Consider the following 20,000-nt stretch of genomic DNA (forward strand, 5'->3'; position numbering starts at 1 on the left):
GTTTCCAAAGAATAACACTCCACCAACACTACAATAATACAGCTATCCTCCTCGGCGATGTTGACTACACTGACTCCCCCAGTCAAACATGCCCTCGACATAAACTACGATTGCCTGAGCGAATTTCATAACTAAATGGACGAACTCCATTATGAACGAAGTATTGGGAGATGAGGTCTGCCGAGACGGGAAATGAAGCACAATCCGAAGCGAGTAAGGTATCACTGATCCTCTTCGCCAGATATCTCGAGTGTCATGACCTATAAAATCTGAAATTTGAACCGTTCATGAACTATTCTCAGTCACAGTATGAAACCAATGATACCTGAATTACCGAGGAGTGGCTGACCACGAACAAATCTCAGGAAAAGTTAATCCAAGCCTAAAGCAACAAATACATGTAATGAAAGAGTATTCCCTCACACGTGTAGGATAATGTACACGTGTAGGATATTGTACACGTGTAAGATATTGTGTACGTGTAGGATGTTGACTACGTGTAGGATATTGTACACGTGTAGGATGTTGTGTACGTGTAGGGTATTGTACACGTGTAGGACATTGAACACGTGTTGATGTAGCAAATCTAATATTGATGCAAATTCGCTTATGCATTGAGTTACCCCCCCCCCCGTCCCCCGCCTGGCACGCTGACGTCGAAAAATAATATTGGAAACTGAAAAAAGTGAAAAATATAAGTGTTTGGGGAAAAATATAAGTGTTGGAAAAATATAAGTGTTGAGGAAAATGTAAGTGTTGGAAAAATATAAGTGTTGGGGAAAAATATAAGTGTTGGGAAAATATAAGTGTTGGAAAAATATAAGTGTTGGGGAAAAATATAAGTGTTGGGAAAAATATAAGTGTTGGAAAAATATAAGTGTTGGAAAAATATAAGTGTTGGGAAAACTATAAGTGTTGGGAAAACTATAAGTGTTGGGGAAAATATATATAAGTGTTGAGGAAAATATAAGTGTTGGGAGAAATAAAAGTGTTTGGGAAAAATATAAGTGTTGGGAAAAATATAAGTGTTGGGAAAAATATAAGTGTTGGGAAAATTATAAGTGTTGGAAAAACTATAAGTGTTGGAAAAAAATAAGTGTTGCGAGAGCGACTTAATCATCCGAAGCACCGACAGACAAACAAAAAAATGATCAGATATGAAAATGTTATTGATACCGTAGCGATGTTGTGAGAGCGACTTAATCATGTAAAATATATATAAAAAAAGGTAAATGTCAGGTGGATTGGCGCTACCTTACGTGTGTTGAAAGAGCGACTCAATGGGCTTGTGTGTGGGAGGCTGGGAATGTTATAAGGCTAGATTGCAACCTATTCACCACGATAACTTCTGTTGTATTATATTCTTGCTGTTGTATTGAAAGGGTTAATGTAGGCGGGATTTATTTATTTTTTTAGTTATGATTACGATGGTGGTGATGATGATGATGATGGTGGTGATAATTATAATGGTGGGGGTGGGGGTGCTGTCCTGATGGTGATGATAGTGATGGTGGTGGTAATGGTGATAATAATGATAGTGATGGTGATGATGAAAATGATGATGGTGATGGTGATAGTGGTGGTGATGGTGGTGGGGGTGGGGGTGCTGTATTGATGACGATGATGATGGTGATGATGATGGTGGTGGTGATCGTAATAATGATAGTGATGGTGGTAGTTGTGATGATGGTGGTGGGAGTGATGGTCCTACTCTGATGATGGAGATGATGATGGTGGTGATGATGATGATAATGATAATGATGGTGGTGGTTGTGTGGTGGTGGTGGTGGTGGTGATAATGGTGGTGATGGTAATAATGAAAGTGATGGTGGTAGTTGTGATGATGGTGGTGGTGGGGTGGTGGTGCTGTATTGATGATGACGATGTGATGATGATGATGATGATGATGATAATTAACTCGTTGGTAGATTTCCTTGATAGACAAAATACTTGTTGTTCATGAAGGCGATAAAATCCAATATTTTCTGAAAACACAAAGAAAACCTGACAAAACAATCCATTAAAATTTACGTAAAGAATTGTTTTGATGTTGAGTGTTTTGGCCAGAGCAGGTTATTCTCTCTCTCTCTCTCTCTCTCTCTCTCTCTCTCAGTTTATGAAGTGCCCGTTTGGAGTGTAATGCAAACTGAAACTGTAACCTGAATGATTGGTGTGTGTGTGTGTGTGTGTGTGTGTGTGTGTGTGTGTGTGTGTGTGTGTGTGTGTTTCCCCCTGTATGTGTCTGTATGTTCCTACCAAATGGCTTGTCAAATAGGATCTCTCTCTCTCTCTCTCTCTCTCTCTCTCTCTCTCTCTCTCTCTCTCTCTCTCTCTCTCTCTCTCGTATTTAATTATATATATTGAACGGTGTGATATTAAAGTGGTTATGTTCATGAGGAAATAAGTAATGTGTGTGTGTGTGTGTGTGTGTGTGTGTGTGTGTGTGTGTGTGTGTGTGTGTGTGTAATGCATTCTTACATCAAAGCATACACAGTATGTAAGTGAAGAATAACACACAGACAAAAGACTCCCAGTTTAATTTAAGAAGCATTGTAGTCTTTACATTACCGCCGCCATAAACACCTAACTACGCTCACACACGCAACCACACACACGCACACGCAACCACTCACACGCACATGGTGGATTAAGGGTGTAGGAAAATATATACGTACATGGATGGATGGGTGGATGAGTGGATGGATGGATGGGTGAGTTGATGGATGGATGGATGAATGGACACTGAAATGAATGGATGAGTTGATGGATGGATGGATTGATGGAAGCTGAAATAGATGGATGGATGAGTTGATGGATGGATGGCTAGATGGACGAGTTGATGGATGGATGGAAGGAGGGAGGCTGAAATGGATGTATGGATGGGTGGAGGCTGAGATTGATGAATGGATGGATGGATGAGGATTGAATGAATATTGTTGGGTGAGTGGATGGAAGTGTGATCCATTACATTTAATATTTAGATCAATTTTCTTGTTTTTGTTTTTTTCTTTTTCATGATTCTACATCCTTTTCCACCCACTTAATAGCACAAAGTTGATGATGATGATGATAATGATGATGATGTGCTTTATAAGGTGTGGTTATAGTGTGTGTGTGTGTGTGAAATGTACTGTAGTGTTGTTTCTGTGTGTTTTGTGTTGTGTGGTGTGTTGTGTAAGAGCTGTGTGTGTGTGTGTGTGTGTGTGTGTGTGTGTGTTTGGCGAGCGTAAGCATGGAGACCACAGTAAAAACACAACATAAAGGCAACACTCACACACCACATGCCTTCTGCACGCGGGTTAAGTGTGTGTGTGTGTGTGTGTGTGTGTGTGTGTGTGTGTGTGTGTGTGTGTGTGTGTGTGTGTGTGTGTGTGTGTTTTATGTGCCCTTGTGTGCGTATGTGTGGATAATATTTCGTTCCTTGCATGTTTTTCTCTTGGGACAAACGCATGTAAGTATTTTTATGTATTTCTCAACGAGATTTGATTGCATGGTGGTGTATTTGCTCGTTCGGGCTCCCTAACATCTATTTTTTAGCGATTTATTTTTGGATATAGCTGGTTAATATGACTTTGTGCGTCATTTATGAAGAGTTAGATGATGTTAGAAGGATTTGAATTAGACGTATGAGGATAACAAGGTGTAATTGTGCAAAATAAATCGCTTAGGAAGAGGTGTTAGGGAGCTTACTTTACGACGTGAATACTGGTCTGGGAAACAACATACCTAGCGAGAGAGAGAGAGAGAGAGAGAGAGAGAGAGAGAGAGAGAGAGGAAATTGTGTACCTAGAACGAGAGGAGGAAAGAGGGATGTGAGGGGAGAGGGGAGTGAGAGACGAGGGGAGAAAGTAGTGTGAGTTAGGGTGGGGAGAGGGGAGGAGAGATGGTAGTGTGAGTTAGGGTGGGGAGAGAGGGGAGGAGAGATGGTAGTGTGAGTTAGGGTGGGGAGAGGGGAGGAGAGATGGTAGTGTGAGTTAGGGTGGGGAGAGAGGGGAGGAGAGATGGTAGTGTGAGTTAGGGTGGGGAGAGAGGGGAGGAGAGAAGGTAGTGAGAGAGTGGGGAGAGAGGCGAGGGGAGAAGGTGGTGTGAGTTAGAGTGGGGAGAGAGGCGAGGGGAGGGAACATTGTGAGAGTTAGGGTGGGGAGAGAGGCGGGGGGAGAAGGTGGAGTGAGTTAGAGAGGGGAGGGGAGAAGGCAGAGTGAGAGTTAGAGTGGGGAGATGAGCCTGTGAGGTGGGGAGAGGGGAGTAGAGGAGAATTAAGATATATATGGCTTTTATTTCTCAGGGGACGGAGGGATGGTAGGAGGGAGGAATAGGGTTGGATTGAGCCTTTGAACGTCTCTCTTGTGGCTGATACACTCTATAAAAAGAAATAAATATAATAGATAAGTGGGTAGTTTTATATTTTTTCGTCTGTACTTTTTGAGACAGTAATAGAGCCATGAGGTAATATTAAGCATCTGTATTGATGTGTGTGTCTGTTGTATTGATGAGCATTGTATAAGGGTGAACCTTGCACAAAAATGTATGAGTGTGTATGTACTGTATGTATGTATTTATGTAATATATATATATATATATATATATATATATATATATATATATATATATATATATATATATATATATATATATATATATATATATATATATATATATATGCTCAATTGTAATGCTTTCTATCTGTCTGTCTCTCTGTCTGTATATGTGTGTATGTATGTAATATATGTATGTAAATATGTATGCAATGTAAGTATGTATATGTACGTATCGGTAATGTATGTATGTACATATGTATGTATATTTGTACGTATGTATGAATAATGTATAATGTAACGGTGTATGTACTGGGTATGTATGTATGTATGTGTATAATATAAGCGTGTATGTATATGTATGTATGCATGTATGTCTATGTGGTACACTACCGGTATATATCTATCAGTCTATCTGTCTATCTATCTATTTATCTCTCCGTCTATCTATATTTTATCCCTCCATTTCTTAATACTTCTTTGCAATATAATCCCTGTATAACGTGCACTGATGTATAGAGGAACAGTGGTATTTATTATTTATTTAGAGATGGGGAGCGCTTGTCAGATATTACAGAAAACGAGAGGCTTTGGGATATATATTGGAAAGGATGTTGTGTTTATTGCAGTGGGTGGTGGAGGGGTACTGATGATATTGAATTGTGTGTGTGTGTGTGTGTGTGTGTGTGTGTGTGTGTGTGTGTGTGTGTGTGTGTGTGTGTGTGTGTGTGTGTGGAGAGGATGGTGGAAGGGTGTTGATGATCCTGAAGTGTGTGTGTGTGGGGAGGATGGTGAAGGGTATTGATGATATTGAAGTGTGTGTGTGTGTGTGTGTGTGTGTGTGTGTGTGTGTGTGTGTGTGTGTGTGTGTGTGTGTGTGTGTGTGTTGACTCGCTGTAGTTTTATTTGATACGAAATGAAAGTTTGGAGGTATTGGCAGAGTTTCGTTCATTCTCTCTCTGTCGGTCTCTGTTTGTTTCTCTCTCTCTCTCTCTCTCTCTCACACACACACACACACACACACACACACACACACACACTCACACACATCCAGTTTTTTGTGTCATCAAATATTCCATCCTTCTCTCACCTGAAAGTTGGTCAGAAGCGGCTTAAGCCCACCTGGGAGAGGGGAGGAGAGGGGAGGGGAGAGAGGGGAGGGAATAGAGGACAGAAGAGAATAGAAATGGGATAGGAAGAGAATAAGAGGAAAGAGGAGTGTGATGAATGAGGGGGGTGGGAAGAAGAGTGGAAGAGGAGTGGGTTGGAAAGGAATAGCAAGAGGAAAAGGGGAAAGGAGTGGTTAGGGAGAGAGGGGAAAAGGATAGAAGAGGAGAGAGGAAAGGAGTGGAAAGTAAAGGAGAGGAGGAAATACAGTGCAGAGAGAGAGAGAGAGAGAAAGAGAGAGAGAGAGAGAATGTCCCCGGGCGAAAGAGATTAATACAGAGAGTGACAGGCAAGATATACAACAATATTACAGAAACACAACTTAGGCAGGACAAGTAGGCAGGTAAGTAGCGGGTACATAGGTAGACAGACAGGTTGATAAGTAGGCAGGTAGGTGAGTAGGTAGGTAGGCAGTTGTAGAAAAGTAGGTAGATTGATAGGCAGGTAGGGAGGCAGTTAGATAGCTTGGTACATAGTTAAATCTTCAGGTAAGCAGGTAGGCAGGTGAGTCGCTGAGCAAGTGGGTAGGCAGGCAGGTAGGTAGGTAAGTCGCTGGGTAAATGGGCAGGTAGGTCGTTAGTAAGTACACAGGTAACCAAAAACACACAGAGAGGCAGACACGTTCCCATACCTGATACAATCGCTGCCTATTTCCACGTCAATGCTAAATAAAGTCAACTGCCCCCCACGTCACTCCACACAGCCACCCAGCCAGCAAAACACCTGATAAATCCTAAAGTGAGAACAGTCAGGTGAACACTAGTACTCTCCTCTCTCACTCTCTCTAACTCTCGCTCACCTGTGCATGTACAGTATGTTTGTATAGTGTATGGATGTATAAACTGAAAACGGGAATAAATGGAGAAAGAGAGAGAGAGAGACAGACAGACAGACAGGCAGACAGACATCTGACCTAGTGTATATCTGTACGCATGTATGTATGGTTATGTGTAGGTAGTGTAGGCATGTGTGTGTACGTAGTGTAGACAAGTATGTGCAGGTAGTGTAAGTGTATATGTGTAGGTAGTGTAAGTATATATGTGTAAGTAGTGTAAGTATGTATGTGTAGGTAGTGTAAGTATGTATGTGTAGGTAGTGTAAGTATGTATGTGTAGGTAGTGTAAATTGGGAGTGGAAGTATATGTGTGTAGGTAGTGTAAGTATATATGTGTGTTTAGTGTAGGCATGTATGTGTAGATAGTGTATGTATGTGTAGGTAGTGTAAGTGTGTATGTGTAGGTAGTGTAGGCATGTATGTGTATGTAGTGTAAGCATGTATGTGTACGTAGTGTAAGCATGTGTGTGTAGGTAGTGTAGGTATGTGTTTGTAGGTAGTGTAAGCATATATGTGTAGGTAATGTAGGCATGTGTGTGTAGGTTGTATAAATATGTATGTGTAGTTAGTGTAAGTATGTATGTGTAGGTAGTGTAGGCATGTAAGTGTAGGTAGTGTAAGTATATATGTGTAGGTAGTGTCAGCATATATGTGTAGGTAGTGTCAGCATATATGTGTAGGTAGTGTAAGTATGTGTGTGTAGGTAGTGTAAGTATATATGTGTAGGTAGTGTAAGTATATGTGTGGGCTACCGATAGTCAGGAGAGCCCACCAACCATTCCTCTGGTCGCAGTGGTCAGGATCGATCGCAAGACCAAACAGTTCCAGTGCTCTCAGCCTGCCCACTGCGCCACCACCAACCCGGGCAGCCAGCCAAAGAGAGGCAGGGAGCGAGAGAGAGAGGGAGTGAGAGAGCGCTGGAGAGTGATGGAGGGGGAGAGGGGAGAGGGAGTGAGAGCAACAGGTTCAGCAACAGGCGAAAGGCTAGACATCACGTTCTCTCTCTCTCTCTCTCTCTCTCTCTCTCTCTCTCTCTCTCTCTCGTGTGTTTCAGAGATAGTGGTGCATAAATTATACATACATATGCTATAGGGATGTGTATATTATATGTATATTGATATGTATGTGTAAGTCTGTGTATATATATCTATCAGTCAATCCGTCAGTCATTGTATATCCAACTATCTATTTATCTATCTATCTGTCTTTATATGTGTATGTATGTTCGTATCTGTCTATCTGTCTATCTCTCTGTCTATCTGCCTTTCCGGAAGTGACTGTGTAAATTTGGAGAGTACTGTTGTGAATGATGAAAATGTGTGTGTGTGTGTGTGTGTGTGTGTGTGTGTGTGTGTGTGTGAGAGAGAGAGAGAGAGAGAGAGACTTGGCTGTTTCTTTTCATTCTTCTTACAGTCTTGTGTTTCATCATCATCATCATCATCATCATCCAAGAGAAGACGGTCGTGAAACACACACACACACACACACACACACACACACACACACACACACACACACCATAACATTTTAGGGGTAACTTGTATTTTTTTTCAATATTTTCGTGGGATGGGGGTGAGGGTTGAAATTCCTTCTTGCTCTAGTTAATGTTTGTTTTTTCCTCTGTTTTCAGGTGATGGTGTGGGAGTGACTGAGGGACAAGAGGAGAGGAAAGGAAGAGACTGGAACACCTGTGGGTAAGAGAGAGAGAGAGAGAGAGAGAGAGAGAGGTGTACAGTAGGTTAGTTGCTAGATAGACATAGGAGGATACAGGTAAATAGATGAGTAATTGGAGATAGATGGAGAGAGAGAGAGAGAGAGAGAGAGAGAGAGAGAGAGAGAGAGAGAGAGAGAGAGAGAGAGAGAGAGAGAGGTGTACCGTACGTTAGTGGCTAGATAGACATATGTGGATGCAGGTAAATAGATGTTATACGTGGAGATAGATAGATAGATAGAGAGAGAGAGAGAGAGAGAGAGTAGTTCCAGTCGTGTAAGAGCCACACGTAACACCCACTACACAAACGAGGAGCATTACAACTACCGCATTGATTACAAGCGATAGTGGAAGAAATAGTCGAGAACAAGAGGTGATGTAGTGAAGGATGGATGTGTTACTGTAGTGGTGGTGGTTGTGGTGGTGCGAATAGCCATCTGTCAGGGCCAGTGTGCAGTTAACTTAATGTGTAAGGGAGGAAGTGTAGTGGTGCGAATAGAAACCCATAGAGTGCGAATAGTAACCCTTATAGTGCGAACAGAAACCCTCATATTGCGAATAGTATCCCTAGTAACCCTTATAGTGCGAACAGAAACCCTCATATTGCGAATAGTATCCCTAGTAACCCTGATAGTGCGAACAGAAACCCTCATATTGCGAATAGTATCCCTCAAGTGCGAATAGTAACCCCTCATAGTGCGAATAGTAACCCTCTGTGCGAATAGTAACCTTCAGAATGCGAATAACCCTCATAGTGCGAATAATAACCCTCACTTGTGCGAATAGTAACCCTCAGTGCGAATAGTAACCCTCAGTGCGAATAGTAACCCTCAGTGCGAATAGTAACCTTCATAGTGCCAATAATAACCCTCACTAGTGCCAATAGTAACCCTCACTAGTGCCAATAGTAACCCTCACTAGTGCGAATAGTAACCATCACTAGTGCGAATAATAACCCTCACTAGTGCGAATAGTAACCCATATAGTTCGAATAATAACCCTCACTAGTGCGAATAGTAACCCTCACTAGTGCGAATAGTAACCCATATAGTTCGAATAGTAACCCTCACTAGTGCGAATAGTAACCCTCATAGTGCGAATAACCTACAGCGAAAACAAGGCCTTAGTGATATCCGCACCTGCAGAAAAAGTTGACGTGGTGTAATATATTTAGCCGTAAAACTGGAGGTGTGGCGGGGAATTCAAAACTCCGAAAGCTGACATGCATAATCTGTGGCCTTAAAGGTGGACATGATGGCCAGGTGAGTGAGGAGGCCAGGTGTGCAAAAGTGGCCAGGTGTGCAAAGGTCAGGTGTGCAAGGCGGCCAGGTGTGCAAAAGCCAGGTGTGCGGAGAGGCCAGGTGTGTTAGTAGCGCGTAGGAGGAAGCTGCACCTGACTCCCTCCCAGCCATGTTCATCCATCGAGGGGAGAGTTTTGGGAGCGACTCGTCCAGCAAGAGAAGGTCCCGCATCCCTGATATCATCATTAGAGAAGATGACTCCGGCTACTCCCCCCTGCCCTGCATCCAAGTGACTCAGGTACGTCCATCCCAGTCCATCCCAGTCCATCCCATCAGTGTACATTATATCCCAGTCCATCCCAGCCCTGTCCATCCCATCAGAGTACATTCTATCCCAGTCCATCCCATCCCAGTCCATCCTACCTCAGTCTATCCTATCCCAGTCCCTCCCATCTCAGTCCACCCTGTCCCAGTACGTCCCACCCCGGTTCCCCACCATCCCATCACCAGTCCACCCCTCCCCCCAGCACTATATAGTTCCCACCCATCCCCATCCAAATCACTCAGGTAAGCAGCTTCGTCCTGCTGCCTTCTCACACGGTTGCTTGAAGTCGGCCTTTCTGTTCCTTGATCTGTCTTATTATTATTATTATTATTATTATTATTATTATTATTATTATTATTGTTATTATTATTATTTTTTTTTATTTTTATTTTTTGAATAACCGAGACAGTGGATGACAAGGACGGATGTAAAATAGGATGGGAGGAGAATGTGTACAGGATGAGAGTTGGGTACAAAGGTAATGGGTTGTCTGTTACAGAGAAAACTACAGCAATGGTATCTGATTCTGTGAGCTGAAGATAAGATGATAAAGCAAGAAGACTAAATTAAATATAAAGTCTGAGGATACTAAAGGTACGGCTGATAACGGTGTGGTAATTGAAACGGAGACCTGTTGGCTGCTCCACCTGTTTGTCTGTTAATATATCCTCCGTTGGTTCTGTTGCCCCGCTGTTGTCCTGTTTGTGTAGTCTTGAGGGTAATTCATCAATCAGGTCCTTCGTAGCTCAGATCTCAAGGACAGAGGCTGGGAGCAGGTTAAATTGATGGTCTGTTATGATGAATGGGGAGACGGATCTAAGTCTGGGATTGTGAGGGTGGCGTGTGTGTGTGTGTGTGTGTGTGTGTGTGTGTGTGTGTGTGTGTGTGAGAGAGAGAGAGAGAGTGAGAGAGAGATTCATTGTGGTGGGACCGCATGACTGATTAGCTGACAGAGGTACATTGTTCGTTGTTCCTCTGAGGTTGACGTGGTGTGGTGTGGTGTGGTGTGGTGCGGTGTGGTGTGGTGTGGTATGGTGTGTTTTGGTGTAGTGTGGTGTGGTGTGGTGTGGTGTGATGTGGTATGGCGTGGTGTGGTGTGGTATAGTGTGGTATGGTGTGGTATGGTGTGGTGTGGTGTGGTATAGTGTGGTGTGGTGTGGTGTGGTGTGATGTGGTATGGTGTGGTGTGGTGTGGTGTGGTATAGTGTGGTGTGGTGCGGTGTGGTATGGTGTGGTGTGGTGTGGTGTGGTGTGGTGTGGTGTGGTGTGGTGCGGTGTGTTATGGTGTGGTGTGGTGTGGTGTGGTATGAAGCCCATGTGACACCTCTCTTAGTCCCAGTATAGAGGTGTTTTTCCCCATATCCCTGCTGCTTCACATACACTTGCTCTGTTTAGGAAGGGGGTGTAGTTGAGAAAGTGTTGGGATGTGTAGGCAAGGGAGTGTAGTGACTGAGTGGATCCCCTGGGTGTCGACCTGCCCACACCTGCCTACCTGGCCCACGTCGATAGGTGTGTTGCATCCTTTTACACCTGTCCAGCTCCTTCTCCTCTTCCTCGTCCTCGTCTTCCTAATTTTTGTATGCTACATGATCTCCTCCTCCTCCTCCTCCTCCTCCTCATCATCATCATCATCATCATCATCATCATCATCATCATCATCATTATCCTCCTCCTCCTCCTCCTCCTCATCATCATCATCATCATCATCATCATCATCATCATTATCCTCCTCTTTCTACTCCTCCTTCTTCTCCTCCTCTTCCTCCTCCTCCTACTCCTCCTTCTCCTCCTCCTCCTCCTCCTCCTCATCATCATCATCATCATCATCATCATCATTATCTTTATATACTTCATGATACTATAATCCCTTGCCATTTTAACCAATGTCGTCTTAATCTACTGATCATTAGCACTTAGTAATCTGTTTGTCTCTTTGTCTCTCCCTGTATCATGACAATATCTGGTGCTCAGCTTAATTACTAGTCTGTCTCTCAAGTTAACTCCCCTCCCTTTCTCCCTCCCCTAAGCTTTCCTTCCTCCCCGGTACTCCCCTCCCTTTCTCCCTCCCCTCAGCTTTCCTTCCTCCTTAGTACTTCCCTCCCTTCTTCCCTCCCCGGTACTCTCCTCCCTCCGTCCCCATTACTCCCCTCCCTTCTTCCCTCCCCGGTACTCTCCTCCCTCCCTCCTTCCCATATACTTTTTCTGTGTCTCTGTGTACTTACTCTCTCTCTCTTCTCTCCCTCTGCCACGCTCACAGGTCGCCGAGGTAAGCCACTTTGTCTTTTATTTCATCCTTTTCATACCATTCCATTGACGGGGAAAGATTGTGACCTGATAAACACTGGTCGTACTGCCGTCATGTCCACGTGACCTGGTTAAAAGATCAGTCCACGTGCTGTCGATAGGCGTTTATTCTAAGCCATCTTCTCCCCCTGTTATCCCTCTCTTATCGTCATCCCTTATCACGCTTCTCGCAATTGTACCGCTCGTGAAACTCTACGGTGAATGCAACCCACATTTCATTTACTCGCCTCTACGGTAACCTATTAAAATTACTTGAGCTAAAATTGCCATCTATCATGAATGCTGAGTTATGAGAAGAAGTTAGCGCTAGAATGTGATGCTAGTCACGAAGAAGTGCTGTGGATAGGATGTGCAGTAGACCCGCAGTATTGTCTTTCTGCCGCAGCTCTCTCTCTCTCTCTCTCTCTCTCTCTCTCTCTCTCTCTCTCTCTCTCTCTCTCACACACACACACACACACACACACACACACACACACACACACACACACACACACACACACACACAGAGGCGGAATATCTGAAACGTTCCTGAGCACCTTTTGTTGAGCACTGGAGCTGAGGTGTCGGATTCTCTCTCTCTCTCTCTCTCTCTCTCTCTCTCTCTCTCTCTCTCTCTCTCTCTCTCTCTATGATTGCCTGTTTAGTGTCTCATTTCACCTCAGTTGTTCTTTCTTTCTCTCTCCCTCCTCCATTTATCATTTATTTATACTCTCGTTATTCTTTTGAGTTTTCCTGGTTCTCCTTTCCTCTCTCCCTTTATTTATTTATTTATTTTTCTTCTCGTCCCTCTCTCTCTCCTACAGGTGGTGTAACTTTAATTAATTTCTTTCTCATACTTGTTTATTCTGTCTCTTTATTTGTGTAAATGTGTGTATTTGTCTGTCTATCTATCTGCAGTTTTGTCTCTCTGTATATCTACCTTTGTGTCTGTCTGTCACTCACTCACTCCCTCTATCGTCTGTTTATCTCTATCTCTGTCTGTCTGTCTACCTATCTGTCTATCTGTCTGTCTGTCTGTCTACTTACCTACCTACCTACCTACCTGTCTGTCTGTCTGTCTATCTTTCTATCTATCTGTTCATCTATCTTTATAAATGTCCGTCAGTTTGTGTGTCTGTGTCTCTCTGTCTATCTATCCACCTATCCACATCCATCTATCCTTCTGTCTATCAGGTGCGCTCCCACACCCTCCCACATAAAATTCTTTACCCCTGCACAACAATTATTTATACCTATCGTCCATTCTCATATTGTTTCGCTCTAATTTGATGAAAAAATATGAAACGATAGTAAACGGGGGCTTTTAGGGCGAGGGGAGAGGGAGGGAAAAATAGATTGGGAGGGGGAGAGTGTGATTGGAGAGAGAGAGAGAGAGAGAGAGAGAGAGAGTTAGAGAGAGAGAGAGAGAGAGCGAGAGTTTAGTTATTCATGTCCCCAGCTGTCCCACTTTGTCCCCTCCTGAGAGAGAGAGAGAGAGAGAGAGAGAGAGAGAGAGAGAGAGAGAGAGAGAGAATTTGGTTATGCTCCAAGCTGTGCCACTTTTTCCCCGAGAGAGAGAGAGAGAGAGAGAGAGTTTAGTTATTCATGTCCCCAGCTGTCCTACTGTGTCCCCTCCAGAGAGAGAGAGAGAGAGAGAGAGAGAGAGAGAGAGAGATACAAGACGTGAATGCAACCTTTGTGAACGATGACGTCACATTCATTTACATTTTTTTTCGTTAACTTACCAAATATTTTCGTAATTTTTCAACCTGTTTCGCGTATCCTTTTCATAGCACTTCTTCGTGACTAGCAACACGTGTTATACTGATCATACGGCCCTGCATCCTTTTCATTGCACTTCCTCGTGACTAGCAGCACGTGTTATACTGATATTACGGCTCTGCGTTGTATTCATAGCACTTCTTCGTGACTAGCAGCACATATTGTACTGATGTTACGGCTCTGCTTCCTTTTCATAGCACTTCTTCGTGACTAGCAGCATATGTTATACTGATATTACGGCTCTGCGTTGTATTCATAGCACTTCTTCGTGACTAGAATCATACAGCTGTGGTGTCTTTTTCGTAGCACTTCTTCGTGACTAGCACCATGTTGTGTATTACCCTAAGTTAAATGCCCAGGAAGACGGCCTCGTAGTGAAAGGGTTGTTGTTGTTCTTGTTGCTGCTGTTATTGTTTGCTGTTATTTGTTGTTGCTGTTATTTTGTTGTTGCTGTTGTTATTGTTTGTTGTTGCTGTTGTTGTCGTTGTTATTGTTGTTTGTTACTGTTTGTTGTTGTTTGCTGTTTGTTGCTGGTTTTATTGTGTTGTTGGTGCTGTTATTGTGTTGTTGCTGTTATTGTTTGTTGTTTGTTATTGTTTTTTCTTGTTGCTGTTATTGTTCTTATTTGTTGTTTTGCTGTTGTTGTTGTTTGTTGTTTTGCTGTTGTTGTTTGTTGTTGCTGTTAATGTTTGATGTTATTGTTCGTTGTTGTTGCTGTTATTGTTATTGTTTGTTGTTTTTGTTGTTATTGTTTGTTGTTTGGTTGCTAGTATTACAGTATGGTTGTTTGTTGTTGTTGTCGCTCCAGGGTTCTCAACTGTGCACGCCGTGGACTGTAGACTGAAACTGCCCCTCTCCTGCAGCCGCCCATCCTCCTCTTGGGGGTTAGGGAAGGAGCTGAGGGACGTGTGTGTGTTACCGGGCAGTGGAGCCGACCAGGTATATCAGTGCCACCACGTGAAGGCCCCCCTCAGAGGGCTAATATGAGTGGAGGAATTATGAGAAATAAGCAGTGTATTGTGAAGTTAATATGAATGGAAGGAAGTGAGTGGAGTGAAAGAAGGAAGGAAAGAAAGTGAAAGGAATTAAGGAAGCGGTGAAATGAAAGGAAGTGATTGAAAAAAAAGGAATGAAGAACACGATGGAATGATAGAAAGTGAGTGAAGTGAGAGAAGGAATGAAGGAAGTAATGGAATGAAAGAAAGTGAGTGAAAAAAGGAATGAAGGAAGTGATAAGATGAAAGAAAGTGGGTGAAAATGAAATGATGGAAATAATGGAATGAAAGGAAGTGAGTGAAGTGAAAGAAGGAATGAAGAAGTGATGGAATGAAGGGAAGTGAGTGAAGTGAAAGAAGGAATGAAAGAGGTAATAGGATGAAAGAAAGTGGGTGAAAAGAGGAATGATGGAAGTAATGGAATGCAAAGAAATGAAGTGAAGGAAGAAATGAAGATGAAGTGAAAGAGGGAATGAAGGAGGTGGTAGAAAGAATGAAGGAGGTGGCAGAAGGAATGAAGGAAGCAATGGAATGAGTGCAGAGCGTCGCTTCTCTGAACCCATTAACAGTGTAATCAGGCTGAGTTTATCAGTATGTAGGCCCTAATTTAGTGTGGTGATGAGTTGCTTTGTTTTGTTAGAGAGAGAGAGAGAGAGAGACCTCATCTGTCTCACGCCTTCAATCAGGTGTTTTAAATTCCCTTTACATTGTGTGTTTGAGTTTAAACAAAGGAGAGAGAGAGAGAGACAGACAGACAAACAGACAGACAGACAGACAGACAGAGATAGAGAGATAATAGGCGCCCTGAAAACTAATTCCTTTTGTCACTTGGTGAAACTGTTCAGCGCTTTTAGATAAAATATATTATAAAAACTAAGGGTATAAGAATGGTTCAATATCCGGCACCCTGCTCAGTACGGCAGGATTTAGTGGTTTTAAATACCCCGGGTTTTAAGTAATGCCGTGTAATGCTGTATTTAAAACCCGGGGTATTTAATTGTGTACCCACGTGTTTCTCCGCCCGCATGTAAACAAACCCGAATTAGATACAGCGTTGCCAATATTTAAATGTCTTAATCGCTGTATATATTCTTGAATGTTGCAACTGCACCGGCAACTTTGCTCAGAGCGGGAAGAGGGCGGAGGCTGAGCGGCTGCGGGGAGCTCAGTGCGAGGAAGGCAGCGAACGGGGTAGGGTTGTTGACATTCTCTCTGCTCCATTCGTATTTATGTCTTGCCATTTGTGGTGGGTATTTCGTTAATAAAAGTGGGTGGAGTGAGAGAGAGATTCTTTGTATGTCATGGGGGATGCAGGTAACTATGAGGGTAGACAGGTGACAGCGTGATCAAAGCGCTTTGGCACTATCCAGACGAGTATCCATCACCAATGTCCATTACTCCTTTCAGCCAGGAGTGAAGGTAGGGTTTTAACAATGGAGTGGCCAGGGGACTGCAAAGCCTAATTGTGGCTTGGCCCAAGGAGAATTCTGTAGGGGGAGACGTGGGGTACTTTCCGGCAAATTTCGGATTGCCAGGTAGATTTTAGGGACTGCTAGTGACACCCCGGCCATCCCCCCGTTCAGCTTGATGGCCAAAAGTAGTCATATTTCAGGCTGGATCTGACTAGCAACCAAGGAGACTCATGCCTTCGTCCTAGTTGAGACTCACTGAACATCCTGCAGCCACAGGCTATCATTGAAGTCGTGGGCGTGAAGCGGTTTGGTCCGGTGCAGAGGTGACGACCCCCAGCCCGTGCCACACCCGCCTGCCCATACCGCTACGCCATCTTCCCCGCGCACCGCAAATCATCTCCCTCCACCCTTCCTACCCATCCTTCTCCTCGCACTCCCTTCATACTTCACGTTAGTCACTTCTTTGGCCTTCCCCTCTTTACTCATCCTTCCTCACCCCCCTACCTGTCCTTCCTAACTCTCTCTTACATATCCTTCCTTCTCCCTCCACCCTTCCTTCCCATCCTTCTCCTCGCAGTCGCTCCTCACTCCTTCCTTCTCCCTCGTTCCCCTCATACTTCACGTTAGTCACTTCTTTGTCCTTCCTCCCCCCTTCCTGATCCTCCCTCATCCCGCTACTTGTCCTTCCCAACCTCCTCCTACATATCCTTCCTTCCCTCTTACATATCCTTCCTTCCCTCTTACATATCCTTCCTTCCCTCTTACATATCCTTCCTTCCCTCTTACATATCCTTCCTTCCCTCTTACATATCCTTCCTTCCCTCTTACATATCCTTCCTTCCCTCTTACATATCCTTCCTTCCCTCTTACATATCCTTCCTTCCCTCTTACATATCCTTCCTTCCCTCTTACATATCCTTCCTTCCCTCTTACATATCCTTCCTTTCCTCTTACATATCCTTCCTTCCCTCTTACATATCCTTCCTTTCCTCTTACATATCCTTCCTTCCCTCTTACATATCCTTCCTTCCCTCTTACATATCCATCCTTTCCTCTTACATATCCTTCCTTCTTACAAATCCTTCCTTTCCCTACATATCCTTCCTTCCCTCTTACATATCCTTTCTTCCCTCTTACATATCCATCCTTCCCTCATGCTTATCCTTCTCCTCAGCCTTCCATACTCCATTCTGACCCATTTCCACCTCTCCTGACCTTTCCTCTCCCTTTTTCATCTCTTGCACACCTCTCAGGAGCATATTCAAGCACTAGACGTTTGAAGCACTATTACATATCCAGAAAAGCGAAGGATGCATTCGTTAAGGATACCACGTTAGGGTTTGTTAGGTTAGGATTAAGTTAGGATGGTTTGGTGTGTTAGGACTGCTCTATGTTAGACAGGTGTGTTAGGAGTGGGTCAGGTTGGTTTAGTGTGTTAGGATTAGGTTAGGCTGGTTTAGTGTGTTAGGATTGGGTTAGGTCGGTTTAGTGTGTTAGGATTAGGTTATGTTAGACAAGTGTGTGTTAGGAGCGGGTTAGGTTTGTTTAGTGTGTTAGGAATGGGTTAGATTACTGTGTTAGGAGGGTTAGGGTAGGTTAGTTGAGGCAGTTAGGTGAGGGGAGTGCGTTAGGTAGGTCTCTGAGGGTTAGGTTTGGCCAATTTAGTCTTAGAACGTGAACAGAAATTAACCACCTACCCTTAATGGTTCTTGAGGTAATTTGTAATTACTTGTGAGACATCGTATTTCTTTCTTTTCCTCCCTTCCTCCCTTCATTTCCTTCCTTCTTCACTTCCTTCTTTTCCTTTCATTTTTCTGCTTCTCCTTTGTCTTCTGGTTTAGGGGACAGAGGAAAAAAGTGAGGTTAGAAGGACGTGAGGGAGGGAGAGAGGGAGGGAGGGAAGAAGGGATTGAGGGTCAGAGGGAGGGAGGGAGGCGAGAGAAAAAGAGGAAAGGAAAAGTGGAGGAGGAGGAGGGAACTTTGGTTGAAGAGAAAGTTAATGGTGAGAGAAAAATGGAGGGATAAGAGGAGAGTTGTGGAGAGAGGGAGAGAGGAAAGAATTTTGTCTATGCTTGAGAGAGAGAGAGAGAGAGAGAGAGAGAGAGAGAGAGAGAGAGAGAGAGAAAGAGACCAGTTAATGTAATCCCTCCTGCCACAACCAAAACGGTAGGGATTGTGTCAAGTAATCCCTCTCTGTCATCAACACAACAACAATAAAAACAACAACGACAACAACAAAAACAAATACTACTACTACTTTTTCATCTTCTACTACTACTACTACTACTGCTACTACTACTACTATTGCTGCTACTACTACTACAACTACTACTACTACTACTCATTACCCTGTCATAAACCACGAAGGATTACTGGAATTATTTTGACTCTCTCTCTCTCTCTCTCTCTCTCTCTCTCTCTCTCTCTCTCTCTCTCTCCCCCTTAAGCCTTCTGTATTCCCTTTTCCTTGCACGGGTCCTCTCATCGACTTCTTTGTGACCTCGCTTTTTTCACTCTCTTTCTCCCTCTCTTCTCTCTCTCTCTCTCTCTCTCTCTCTCTCTCTCTCTCTCTCTCTCCATTTTTCGTCCTTCCTTCAAATGCAGTGTCTCGGTCCTCCTCTGCCGATCTCAGAAGTAAGCTAGCTCTAAGCACCCGTGTTGAAAGAAAACCGAGGGAAGAAAGCCGGGTAAAGAGAGTTAGAGCGACGGGGATAAAGTGAATTTGCGTAGATAGATAGTAGATATATAGGTAGATTGATAGATAGATAGATATGTAGGTAGATAGATAGATAGATATGTAGGTAGATAGACAGATAGATAGATAGATAGATAGATAAATAGATAGATAGATAGATAGATCTGTAGGTAGATAGATAGATAGACAGACAGATAGATAGATAGATAGATCGATATGTACGAATATGTTTGTCTCAGGAACTACCGGACAGTATCAGGACTTACATGAAAAAAATAATAATAGATACAAATATTAACACACATTATATCCTCTTCAGTAAAATAGATAAAAAGAAAGACCAGTGGAGAGACGATAGATACAGGTGTAATTATCTTGGCTTTCATTTCTCTCTCTCTCTCTCTCTCTCTCTCTCTCTCTCTCAAGGTGTAAAGACCTGTTAATTTGCAGGTAAATATCTTCCTTTAGGGATCCACCTCTGAAACAATAGCAGGTAATTCAGGTTGTGTAGTGGTAGTAGTAGTAGTAGTAGTAGTAGTAGTGGTAGTGGTAGTAGTAGTAGTAGTAGCAGTAGTAGTAGTAGTAGATCTGAATGTGAACCCAGTGGAGTGCAGGCTGAAACTGTCTTCCTCTTGCCGTCTGCCACCCGCCTGCCGGGGATGGTGGGAGGAGGGGAACTGAGGGAGGGTTGTTTATCAGGGCAAAACACCCACTCGGTTAAGTCGGTGCCACCACGTGAAGGCGTCCCTCTCCTGCGCCCGTAGTCGTAGTGAAGGGGTTAAGCGTGTAAAAATAATCAATACACACACACACACACACACACAAACACAATCACCCCGACTCTTAAACACACACACACACACACACACACACACACACACACACACACACACACACACACACACACACACACACACACACAAACAAACACACACAAACACAATCACCCCGACTCTTAAACACACACACACACACACACACACACACACACACACACACACACACACACACACACACAC

This window comes from Coenobita brevimanus, chromosome 62 (genome assembly GCF_032717465.1).
Source record: "Coenobita brevimanus isolate Jiangsu-jjx chromosome 62, ASM3271746v2, whole genome shotgun sequence".
NCBI classification, from domain to species: domain Eukaryota; kingdom Metazoa; phylum Arthropoda; class Malacostraca; order Decapoda; family Coenobitidae; genus Coenobita; species Coenobita brevimanus.